Source organism: Sturnus vulgaris, chromosome 4, assembly GCF_052056855.1.
Source record: "Sturnus vulgaris isolate bStuVul1 chromosome 4, bStuVul1.hap1, whole genome shotgun sequence".
Classification (NCBI taxonomy): Eukaryota; Metazoa; Chordata; class Aves; order Passeriformes; family Sturnidae; genus Sturnus; species Sturnus vulgaris.
In genome coordinates this window covers 47541165-47553256 of record NC_142246.1, presented here as the reverse complement: position 1 = coordinate 47553256, position 12092 = coordinate 47541165, and the positions used below count along the sequence as shown (strand labels likewise).

The following is a 12092-nucleotide window of genomic DNA, read 5'->3' as shown; positions in this document are numbered from 1 at the left end:
TAACTACTGATTTCAGTTAAAATCTCTGTGATTATTAATGTGCTACTTCTATCTATAGGTGATTTAAGTTGACATTGCCTACCTGTTCAGTTAAAGAGAATCTGCAGAGATGGGTTGTTTTAAAATAAAAACATACTCTAAGAAAGTTCCCAGGAGGTTTCTATAGTCACAAGTTTGTTTTTACAACTATGTTCAACTATGTTCACTTGATGACTCCAGCTGATTATGTCTTGTCGTATGGATCAAAATGGAGCAAAGATTACAAAAATTAGAAAGCAGAGGCAAGGAATGTACTGGAGACAAAAACTTTTGCTCCTCTAGACAGTAACTTTACTCAAAATTATGACTACTTTGTCATTTGCACACTTTTGTTAATATATTTACATCCAGCATATTTTACAGCTGCAAGAACTTTCAAACATGAAGACTTCTATCCCACCCTAACGGTCCTGTTCTGGAATATAGACACAATACAGAACAGCTACTTTAGTTTTCCCTGCTCTAATTCACTAAGCATAGTATTTCCTCTAAGGTGCATTCCTTTAAACTCACTGTGAGAGAACTTTTTTCCAGTGTTCCAGTTGTTATATTACACATTGAAAATAGATTAATTTCTCCTTATTATCCTAAAGTGGACTGCAATTTTTGAAATACATCAAAATACCACCTTGTAGCAGCAAAATAATTTTAAGATATTAAAAAAGTGAGTATTTCAGTCTTGCTCTATTTCTCTGTTATTGTTGGTTTCAAGGCTCATGCTTCTTTTTAATTGGCCACTGTAATGGCTTATGTTCAGCCTCTTAATTGAATGTGATAAAAAAAAGTCCTTCTACCACACATTAGGACATGGCTCAGCATGGAATTCAAACTAAGGAATTATACAAAGCTCTCCTAAAGTGAAATCCACAACTGTCAGACTTAAATACTAATCTCTCTTAAGATTAGTCTCCCTACATTAAAGAAATATAGTGCACTTACATGCTTGCTGCATTGGAAAAACACTTCATCTTCACACAGAAACCTTTCCAGCCTTCTACAAACATGGCTATTATCATTACAAGGACACCAACTCTAACTAAGTATTGACAATGGCTGTCTAAGCACTGGTTCATTTGAAACTGATGCCATACCACTGCATTTTTCAGTCACTCTGATTCATCAGTATTCAGTATGTCTTCTCCCAGGAACCACTTGGGAAACATATTCAAGAAGATCCTCACTGAAACAGAGACATCTTCATAATCACACATAGATAGCTACAGCATGATCCATTTCTGTTGTAACACTGCATTTTTAAGTCCCAACTGAAGCCATTTCCTGAGCTCCATATTAGCTGATACAAACAACTACCAAGCATCCACCAGGACAGAGAACAAATAAAAGCTAAGTTCAAGCTCACCACTGCCATAAGGACCACCTCAACAACGACCCCACTTTAGTCTACACTTGAGTTTGTGTGCACAGAGCACATTTCTTGTTACAATGACCAAATTAGAAGTCAGAAAGTATTTTTACTGAGAATGATATTCTGTCTGAAAAGTGCAGGGTATGAAATAAATAGTACATTAATCACCTCCATGTCAAGCTGAAGTGATAGCTCTCAACATGTCTCCCTTCAACTGGCAGTAACCAGTGGAAGAGCAGTGGCACTGAAAACACTGAAGGAGCACCAGAAGAGTTGACAGTACAGAGACTCTCCAGCCAACACTGAACAGTATTTGTCACAGCGATGCCATTGGGGATCATCTGGATGTAAGCTCTGTGACTGGAGAAGAAAATGCTAATATACAGGCTATGGACTTTATCCTTTTAATCCCCTGTGGCCATACCCCTATGCTCAGGTATCAAGGCTTCCTCTAAGATCAAGGGAATCAGAACAGGAGCTTACTCAGAGACTAAGGGCACAGGGTGGGGAGGAAAAGAAGTGCCTTCCAGAAGCAGCTGGTTCTCATATTCTTAAGAGATTATTAGGGGCTCCAGCTGAAGGAAATACCTCCTCAACTTAAGAGGTATACACTTCAACTTTCAGCACTGCAGTCCTCTGTGAGGACACCACCATCATCCAGCAGAGACACTAATACATAAGAAATTCCACATCATTTCCTAGCAACTAAACTAGTCCTACCAGCACAAACAAGACCTTTGCAGCCAGCTATGACCTTAACCATAAGTATCTTTTTAGAGAGCTCAGTTAGTGTCCTTCAAGCTACAGGATGCTGTTCTGCTTTCAAATACACAAATCTGTCACTGCTGCAATTGCAGCCACACCTTTGAGATATTTTGGTCTCTAATTTTCAAGATCTTGTTTTCAAAATTTCTTCTCTGTTCTTCAAACACAGGCCCCACTCCTCCCCACACCCAATTTTATAAAGAACTTTTAAATAGCAATTTTCCAGTATAATCAAGCTGGAATGTGCTGAGAGAGACTATGCTTGTTGAAGAAACCTAATTCATAACCTAAATCTTTAACATATATTTGTGATATGATGTTTTTCTGTGCTTTTATATTCAGAGAAGGAATACTCTAATGGGAGGAAAATAAATGTGCAGGGTGCTCTTAAGATAGCATACACTGAAAATGATAGAATAGCAAAGGTCTTAAAACTACAGTTTTAAGTCTTATTTTCTACAGTCTTTCTTCCATTATATTTACAGCTTGTACTTTACAGCCCCTTACTCCTAAGTGCACTAAAACTATTTAAAAGGGTAGAAAGTGCCAAGTTCATTAACTTCTTTTTTAAGAACCAACCAAACAAAAACACAAAGAAAAGGAGACAAGAAAAACACTTACTCTCACAAATCTTTGCTGATCAAAGGAAGCGTATCCCAGGTATCAAGAGACTGAAGCTGTGCCTGGCATGAGCCTGTCATTTCAGTCGGGGAAAACCAGTGGATCAGCCACCTGGTTTTATGCAGGGTTTTCCTTGCTAAGGTGAGCTGTGTTGTGCACTGTGGCACCATGACTTGGCAGGCAGCTCACTGCGTGTGCAAGATAGGGCAGAGTGTGACAAACTACCAAAACCATCATACTGCTAAATATACACACTGGTATACAGTCCTGCGTGCTGCATTAAAAAGAGGACCAAGGTTCAAAGAGAAAGATCATTTGACACCCTTCTCCTCAATACCTCCTCAACTGAGCTTGTAGAAGAGCCACAGAAGGGGAGGGGAAGCTACTGAGACTCATTAAGAGTCCACCATTATTCCATATACGGTCTTCTTCACAGCCTCCCCAAGAACCTGTTCATCTGTGATCCACTCTCCTCTGTAATTCCAACCAAAATACATCAGCAAAGCTAAACATCTATGAAAAAAAAAATTTGCAAGTCATATTCCCAAAACCCCAAATTTTAATTCCTAAGCACCTAAAAAAATACACAAATCATTCAGAAAGTCTTCTAATATACTTGCCTAACACATTAATTACAAGATTATATTCATGCATAATCAAACTAAAATAATTCTAATGCCTAACCTAAATTGAACTAAAGACACTGATTTTAACAGGCTTTTATCTATGACCTTATGAAATGAAATCTATACTTTCTTCATATTTGTCAACTGCTCAACCAATCTCTAAAGACAGTGCAGGTAAAATATTATTGCTTAAAACCTGCATTGCTTCTTGGTTGAGCATGTCTAAGCAGAAGTCACTGAAATAACTGTACGAATTTTCAGAAGATTCTAAAATAAAAAGTAATATCCCAGTTTTATCACCTCTGGTATTACACTCTTTCTTCATCCCATTTATTGTTTATTTGCCTTACAAATGGCTGTCTTCCTATCTTTGGTAATTATAAGAACACATATTTCTAGCTAGGAAAAAAATTTCGATACCTCTGTAGTAACTTCATAATTCTTCAAAAAGTTTAAAAGGCATCATCATCTGCTTCAAAGCTTTCCCAGCTTTGAAGAAACAGAAGAAGAAACAGCTACATACAAACATGCATGCAAAACTCACAGCTACATGTAAATGCCTCCTTCTATAAACATCTACCTGCACATATAAACAAGAAACAATTTTAGTACAACTCCAACCCCACAAAAAAAGAGAGGAGCGGGCAAAGTAAGTTTTATAGTGTACATCACAGACAAGACTGTCTTCTAACATATTTTGATGGCTGTTTTAAGGAGAGCACAATAATCAGGTTTTCTTTGTCAACACAACAGATGGAACAAATGGTTTGCTTCACAAATGAGGAAATTGTAGTCCGCCTGCTAAAAATTAGGTAATCGATGGAAATATTTCAATAGTAGATTATTTTAGCTTAGGCATGCCTATGCACTAGCAATTTCCTGCACTATATGTTCACATATTTACAGAGCAGCACTTATTTTTAGCTAAGGAAACAATTTACATGAGGCTGCAGCACTTAATCACAAAATTAAGGCAGATTAAACAACTTTTTGAGCCATGAATGACTACACACTTGAGTTGTGAACCACCTAGAAGGAAACACTTGACAATGACGGCCTAGATACATTTCCTTTGGAGGCCAGTAGCACTCATCAGATGAGCAACTTTAGAAACACCGATCAGGTTGATACTCCAGGTCTACAGGGGCAAAAAAAACCTAGTATTTACATGAAAGGTATATAAAAACTTGGACTTTCAAGTTGGACACTCTGTTCTGAAAATTTGTCCTGACATTTATTTTGATTAAGCTCTCACAAACAGCTGGTTCTGCTTAACTTAATCTCATTAAAAGTCCCAAGCAGATGAATTTAAGCAGGCTCTGTTCTACTGTAAGTCTAACCAGTAAAAACATGAGTCCACAAGTTTCCAAACAACGAGCCTTCAGCATCATGTTCACTGGTGTGTGTGTATCTTCTAAGTGCAAGCTGCAGCTTTAGCTGCATTCAGTGAAAAGTGTTTCTCTGAGCCTGTTATGCTATGCCTCCTTACTTCTTATTTGTAGTTTTAAGTAAGCAGATAGATTTCCTTTTTTTTTGCAGCTGACTTTAGAAATCAACTGAAATGGGGAAGGGGAAAGGTGCTCTGTGTCAACCAGCCATCCCTGCTAACGTAGTTAGCAACAGGACTCAAGGTCTATGTGCATTGAACTACGATGGATGATTTCACAGGGTTGGTAACTTGAACGTATCAGTTATATGATTCTATCTAGAAACCTAAAAGGCCCTATAGAAACAGTTCTGTCAGTCATATTTAGTTGGTTTTTTACTTTGCTAAGTATAGATAAAATAAGCAGGTGAGCTGCATTCAGTAAAATGAGAAGAGTGAGAAAGAAGATGAGTGACGTAATGCAGATTTATCAGTGCTAGTCTAGTAGTATCTAGTGCTGTTGTAGTAGTACATTTCCAAGAGACTACTAACCTTTAAGGAAAGGGAGAGTGTAAGTATAGCTAAACAGAACTCAGTTATATAAGCTTTAGAGAGCCTTTAAGGAGACAGGTGCATAAACTTCCCAATTTAAGAAAGACAACAAGAAAAATAAAACCCAAAACCCAGTCAGACACTACAAGCATTATTCCAGAACTGGGCTTCACAGCCACTTCTCCCACTGCAACACTCACAGTACTTAAGTGTTTTGACACTTCAGCACTTTGAGATGGACCAGTGCCACAAACAAGAAAGTATAAGAATATACATAAGAACTTATATAATATTCTCCTCATATATTATAAGAGCAGTTAGTGCAGATAATCCTTCCTTCTAATGCCTTGTTTAACATAACTGCACAAGTTTGAATTTATTCAACTCAAGTCATAGAAAAACCTTTTGTTAGTAACACTTTGGTGGCCAAATCAACCTTTGCTATAGCGCTGATTGCTGAGATCAGTAATATTGCAAGAGAGAAATCTGGTGCAGTCCACTGCCAGTCAGTTCTCTTCTGAGCCACATTATGTTTCATTCATCATGCTGCACACCCTACTTCCTTGCCCAGAGGGAAGGGAATTAAAAGGTCACCCCTTAGTCAATAAAATATATATTTAGCTATTTTGTGGGGAGGAAACAGTATCTTTAAGCAGTCATCCAAAGAAGACAGACTACCCAGAAGGTTGCATGCTGCTTCACATCAATAAACATCTTGATCTAGAAACTGAAATGAAAAATATCAAACCACTGAAGGTATGAAAGGGGGACTTGGAGACCTGTCAGAAAAATTACAAAAATTAGAGCTGAGCACTGCATTCAGCAAATAGATGACATCTAGATGGCAGAAATAAGTAGTGCTGGGAGCTAGGTTCAGATAGCACACTCTGAAATTTTCAGTAACAGGAAAAAAAATCACTTCAGATACTTATTACCTACATTTTCTCTTAGGTCTCGCTACTGGTAAACATGTAAGTCAGCTCCTCTTTTCTTTCTTTACCTCTTCAGTCTTTCCAGGACCACTTCACTGTAAGCATAATAATAATTTTTAAAAATTTTAAAAGAGTAATACCCTGCTGATACCTATTTCGTGATTCTTTTAATCCCAAAAATTGCTTTCTCTTCCATTCTTTCAGCCTCACTAATTGAAATGCTCCAGGGAACAGTCCTTGTGGAAATAAGAAAGAGCACCTAAATTGTACTTGCATTGCATGTCAAAACAAACATTAGATGCTTAAGACAACAAAAATAGCACTAGGATTCTAAGAAAATACACTGCTTTTTGCCATCCATGCTGCTATCAAAATTCATATAGCAGATTCATCATCTCACTGAAGAACTGTAGCTGTGAAAACAGTTTTCACACTAGAACTACTGTAACCAACCAAGAAAAAGACCAACTGGTATTCTAGATTCCCTCAAAAAAAAGCCCTTGGCTCATGGCATTTCATCCTGAATGAATAGGTTTATACACATGCAGCTACACTGAAACAAACCTGATGGCAGCAAACTGCACAGTGAAATTGGAGGTACTTCAAATGCCAAACCATAAAGCTCCCTAGGATGGAACAGAGAATCAAGATGACATGATTACAAAAACACCACAAAATAGCTGGCTAAGAATGAATGACCAAAGTGTCTGTGCCTGGAAAGGGTGTGAAGCTGTAGAAAGGGAAAGGGTCTGTGAAGACCTAGAGTCACAAGAGGACGAAAAAAAATGTACATTTCCTCATGGGAAACATACAAGAGAAAGAACAAAGAAACATTACTTATGGCAGTGAAGAAAAACGAAGTCAAATTTGCAGTCAACTTTGATAGGTATCCAACACTGAAGTTCAGCTAATGTTCTGGGGAGGAAAAAAACCCCCAAAACAAATGTCAAACCCTACAGACCTCATAACTTCACATGCAAGTTATAGTGAACATGCATACACAATGCATTGTATAGCTATACAGTTAAAATACATCTCTTACGTAACTTACACTTTGTCAATGCTGAATTAAAGAAATGTGTTCCTTTAAGGAATAAATTCACTATAAATGTCTTCCTAAAAAGAGAAGAAGGAAAAAAAAAGTAATTGCTTCCTAAAACTGGTCCCTGGTCAAAAGGGACACAGAACTGTGCATAATCACCTGCCAGCCTTCCTGCTGAGAAAGTTTGAACTTCTTGTACTACTAGATTTGACTCCTACTCCTGTCAACACTATCTGACTCCAGAAGGCACTGAGGACCACTTACACAATGAGATATCATGGCACAGAACTGCAAGTATCTGAATTTGACTCATACAATATATAAAGGATCAGATCACTAAAACATGTAAGCATATGTCCATTTTTGTTCAAGACTACAGGTGCATTCACATGTGAATGCTTTTGGGACAAGAAAAATCTGAAAGAATCTACAAAAAAAAAAAACAACCCTCTAAATTCTATTGAATGAGGCACATCTCTGTGCTTTCTGTATGTGTTACACTTTCCACAACTGTGTAATTCTTGGCACTTATTAAGAAGTACCCAGCATGGTGGTGGACTGTTCCTCATAAGAGCTGATTATACTCCCACAGCCACTTAGAGGAAGATTTAGAAGTATGAAATAAGTACCTACACACCTACCTTCCCTCTTAAAACTTAAACATCAACTTAAAAAAAAAATTCACCTGGCAAATGAAAATTAATTTATTATGCTTAAAATTATTTTAGCCACTCAATTTGCCTCCTAGCCCTTTGAGCAAAAGGCCAACTACCAGCAGTGACTGCAGCACCAGCTAAAAGTATAAGATTTATATTGGCATTCTTATTAGGGCTGAGGTAATTTAAGAAGAATGTCAGCACAAATTTACTTTTCAAACTTTATTACTCTGCTTTAAGAAGAGGAAGAATGCCTGCTATTGTAATTTTTAAAATATTTACAAAATCCTTGGTATCTGGTTTTAGTTGCAGAGTTAAAACCAAAACTCCAACATCACCTCACAACACGTTTCTTTCATTAGAAAATAGAACATAAGAATAAGAAAAAAATCACATTTAGTGAAAATAAAGTTTTTAAAGAGAAATGTGATCACTCTTCACTCCAGACAAAATGCAAGGCTACTGTTGAATTAAAAGTAGCTACATGCAGGCTGCTCTGCAAGCTGTGAGCTTGTGAATCTGGCTTCCAAAGGTATCTGAGCTATTCAAACCCACTTTCCTTTGAATGTGCGGGTTCCTACCATAGTGAGGCAAAAGGGGATGAAAATCTCAAGCTAATCACACCTATACCAGTTGCATAACTTTAATCCTGAACCAGAGGCCACATTCTCACCCTCCTGTCTGCAGATTCAACTTCCTTCTCTTCTTTTGGTAGAGAACAACATAACCTACTTTTAAATAATCTTTATTCCTCTTTAAAGAGAAAGATGATGGAAACTGTCCTGGTGGCCATTCAGTGGTGACCTTTACTCACAGCATAGGGACATTTCAAAATTCACCTCTGTACCAAGAAGGCCTTCCAAAGTAATTTCTAACAGACATGTATTTTATTATTACAGAAACACAGGAAAGAAATTAAGAAGTTGAGCATAATACAGACGCAAAAGGGAACCATGTGGGAAAGAAGTAATGTACTCTTTGGCTTTGCGAATAGCAGGCAACAGAAAAACCACTGATGTACCATGACACTTATCCTATTAAACCAAATACCTTTTTGAATGTAACTATTTGTAATAGCAGCATTAAGGATTAAAACAAAAGCCATTCCTGTGCAGTCAAAAAGGAATTCTAACAGAGGGAACCAAATGAAAAAACAACAATTTATTTGCTCTATCCCCTCCTGCTCTGCCTAATGCCTGCAGTTAGGAAGGCACTGTCCTCAGGTGGTGGTGCCACTCAGCCCCTGCTGTCTCAGACAAGGCTCCCAAGATGATGCCATTTTGAGGTAGACACCTGTCCACTGGCAACAAGCCTGAGAGCATCAACTGCAAAATGAGGCTACCACATGGCAACATCTTTCAGTCACTACTAAACTTGCTTCCAAATTGAAACAGCTACCAAGAGGTGAAAAGCTCCATATCACATTTCTAATCCCACCTCTCTGCAACTTATTTTTTTTTTTACTTTGTAATGATTCATGTAAGTTTTCCTGGTCTTATAAATCTTGCTCCCTCGAATATGTTCCCCAAATTGCTTTGACTTTCACACAGCAAGGATTTTTACAATGCTTGTGAGAAATATTCTGTCGCTCATTATCTATTTGATAATACATACTTAAGAAAAAAGATCAGATAAAAATTGTTATAATGTGGAGCTCTAGTGGTAGTGAAGAAGTAAAGCAGCATGTAACACCGACCATGAAAAAATAGATACTGACCTTTGGTAGGAAAACAGTAAGTGAAAGTATCATAACAGATGGATTTAAAAAAGGAAGAAGAAAAAGGGAAAGAGCTTAGCATCAAACATCATTTCAGACTCACAGAATGCATCACTAAAAACAACATGAGTAACTCTCATTTCTGTGCACAAACTTGCATCTTGTAATTCATTGCAGTTAAGCAACAGAAAAAATAAGATCAGTTTGCTCATGTTAGTCTTAAAGGTAAAATATATATACTACAGCAGAAAACCAAGGTTCCTTACCAAAACTAACTGGGAGTTGAGTATTTCTATGCACTCTTTTGAAACAGTCCTAGTCATATATATTGTCCTTCCTACGATAGCCGTGGCAACTGCTACACCAGCAAGTAAGTACTCTGTCCTCAGCTGTATCATCACAAAAATCGTACCAAGCACTGCAGGCAGCTTTAACACTGAGATTCGGTAGTTCCTTCAGACTGATGAGTTTGGCAGGAATTGAATCCTGAATTAGGAGAGCTCCCTCCTTATATATGAGTACTATCACACATCCTGCTGGCAAGCTTAATCATCTTAAGTCCTGTTGACAGTCGATATTCCACCTGTAAAGGAGATTGTTTTTTATACAGTGAGAGGATATGCAAGGCATCCTCTGCATCTAGTGTGCCTCATCACAGAGGATGCTGGAACCCTGTGAAACACTGGCATTATTTTCTTAACTTCAAAGATGCTAAATAAACCTGGATATACGTTAGAAGTTGTTTCTAAAGCTAAAACAGCAATGACAGTTAGCAGATTATCAAAAAGGAGCACAAAGACCACAGAAATGTTGCAGCATTAATGTATGAACAACTATGCAGTCTTTTAGAAGGGCCCATTTCCAAAGTCAACCTCCAGTTCCTTCCTAGGGAAACTGCTTTCCACCAAGACTACAGAAAAATAAGGCTGAAAGAAGCTCATGTATATATTACTGCTAACTTGCAACAGACCCTCCACCTATTTCAATCCATGTTATAAATTGATCAATATTTTTGCTAGGGACTTTTGCTCTACTTCCCAAGTTGAGCACACAGTGCCTTGATTCAGTATGACCCCATTTAAGACAGAATATATTTCATCTGCTGATATATTTCATTAACTGCTTTGTAAGTGTTCTTGTTTGACAGCATCCAGCCTAATGGGTGGTTTTTATTAGCATTAATTCCAATCTAGGGCCACAGTGAAAACAAATCATTCTGGGCTTTACACCTTTTCCACCCAAGGAACAGCTGTCGACTGAAGAGGCATCCCCCGACTTAGGTGTATTTCAAAAACACGGATACTCAACACCCCAGAGTTACAAGCCTCCGAGAGATTTCCAAGCTGTGCCTGTTACCTGGTGGGCAGTTGCACTCTGGAGCCGCTTCTCTCGCTACTCGTATTTTTGCGAAGTGCTCGTAGGATTTCTGGGGGCGAGAGAAGCAACATGAGGGCACTCGGTGAACTCGCTCGCCACAGGCAGCGCTCCCGACCGCTATGCCAGAGGCTGCGCAACCAGCGGTGGCTCCTTTGCCCGGAATCGGCCTAAAGTGCCTCAGTGACCTCACCACCCCACACGAACAAAGCCAAGCCCGACACTTCGAGGTCTCTTCCCCCGCCGCCCCAAGTGACCCCGGTCTTTCTGCCTCCTCGACACGCGCGGTCGAGAAGCGCAGGGACGGCGGCGAGTTACAGATGAGGAAAGCGCCCCAGGCCCGGCGTATACAGGGCTCTCCCGCGATCCCCATCCCGCTCCAGCAGCCCGGGGCATCCCGGCCCCACCGCCCCCTGGGGATGCGGGCTCACTTTCCCCGCTTCCCCCTCCACCTCTCACCCGAGCAACTCGCCCCGGCCGCCCCACTCACGGCCTCGGCCGTCCCCCGCCCCGAGCATCCCCCATGCCCGCCACACGCACAGCAGCGGCCACCTCCGTCCCGCACACCTGGGCGAGAAGTCGCTCCACTTTCTCCTGCATCATCGCGTTCAGCTGCTCCAAGGAAAAGCCGGGCAGCGGCGGGGCGGCGGCAGAGAAGCCCCCTCGGGCGCCTTCGATGGCCGCGACCCTGGCCTGGAGGTCGCTGGTCCGCACGCCCAGGTAGACGCAGGAGGCCGCGGCCAGCGCCGAGAGGAGCGCGGCCAGCGCGAAGCCGACCGGCCCGGCCCGCCGCGGGCAGCGGTCCCCGCCGCAGCCGAGCTTCCCGAGGCCGGGCTTCTCGAGGCCGCCGGGCTTCCCGCTGCTATCCTGTCCTGCGGCTCCTCGGCTCTTCCCCAGCGTGCTCGCACACCCTTCAGCTGCGGCAGCTTTGATTTCCTTTCCTCCGCCCCCCATGGAGGCAATTAGTTTACAAACAACGATAACAAAAATAACAGCAACGAAGTAGGAGAAAATAAACAATAAAATCACAAAATAA

At 40.2% G+C, this 12092-nt stretch overlaps 1 long non-coding RNA gene across 1 annotated transcript in view; it reads right to left on the bottom strand.

Moving 5' to 3' along the window:
* The window catches only part of LOC148224001 (uncharacterized), a 150533-nt gene extending 138777 nt beyond the window's left edge, over window positions 1–11756 (bottom strand). The window contains exons 1-2 of the long non-coding RNA XR_015803565.1: window positions 11624–11756; window positions 11039–11108 (exon numbers count right to left, since the gene is read on the bottom strand). This is a non-coding gene — a long non-coding RNA (uncharacterized LOC148224001). The remainder of the gene's footprint in view (window positions 1–11038; window positions 11109–11623) is intronic.
* Between the last annotated feature and the right edge of the window lie 336 nt (window positions 11757–12092).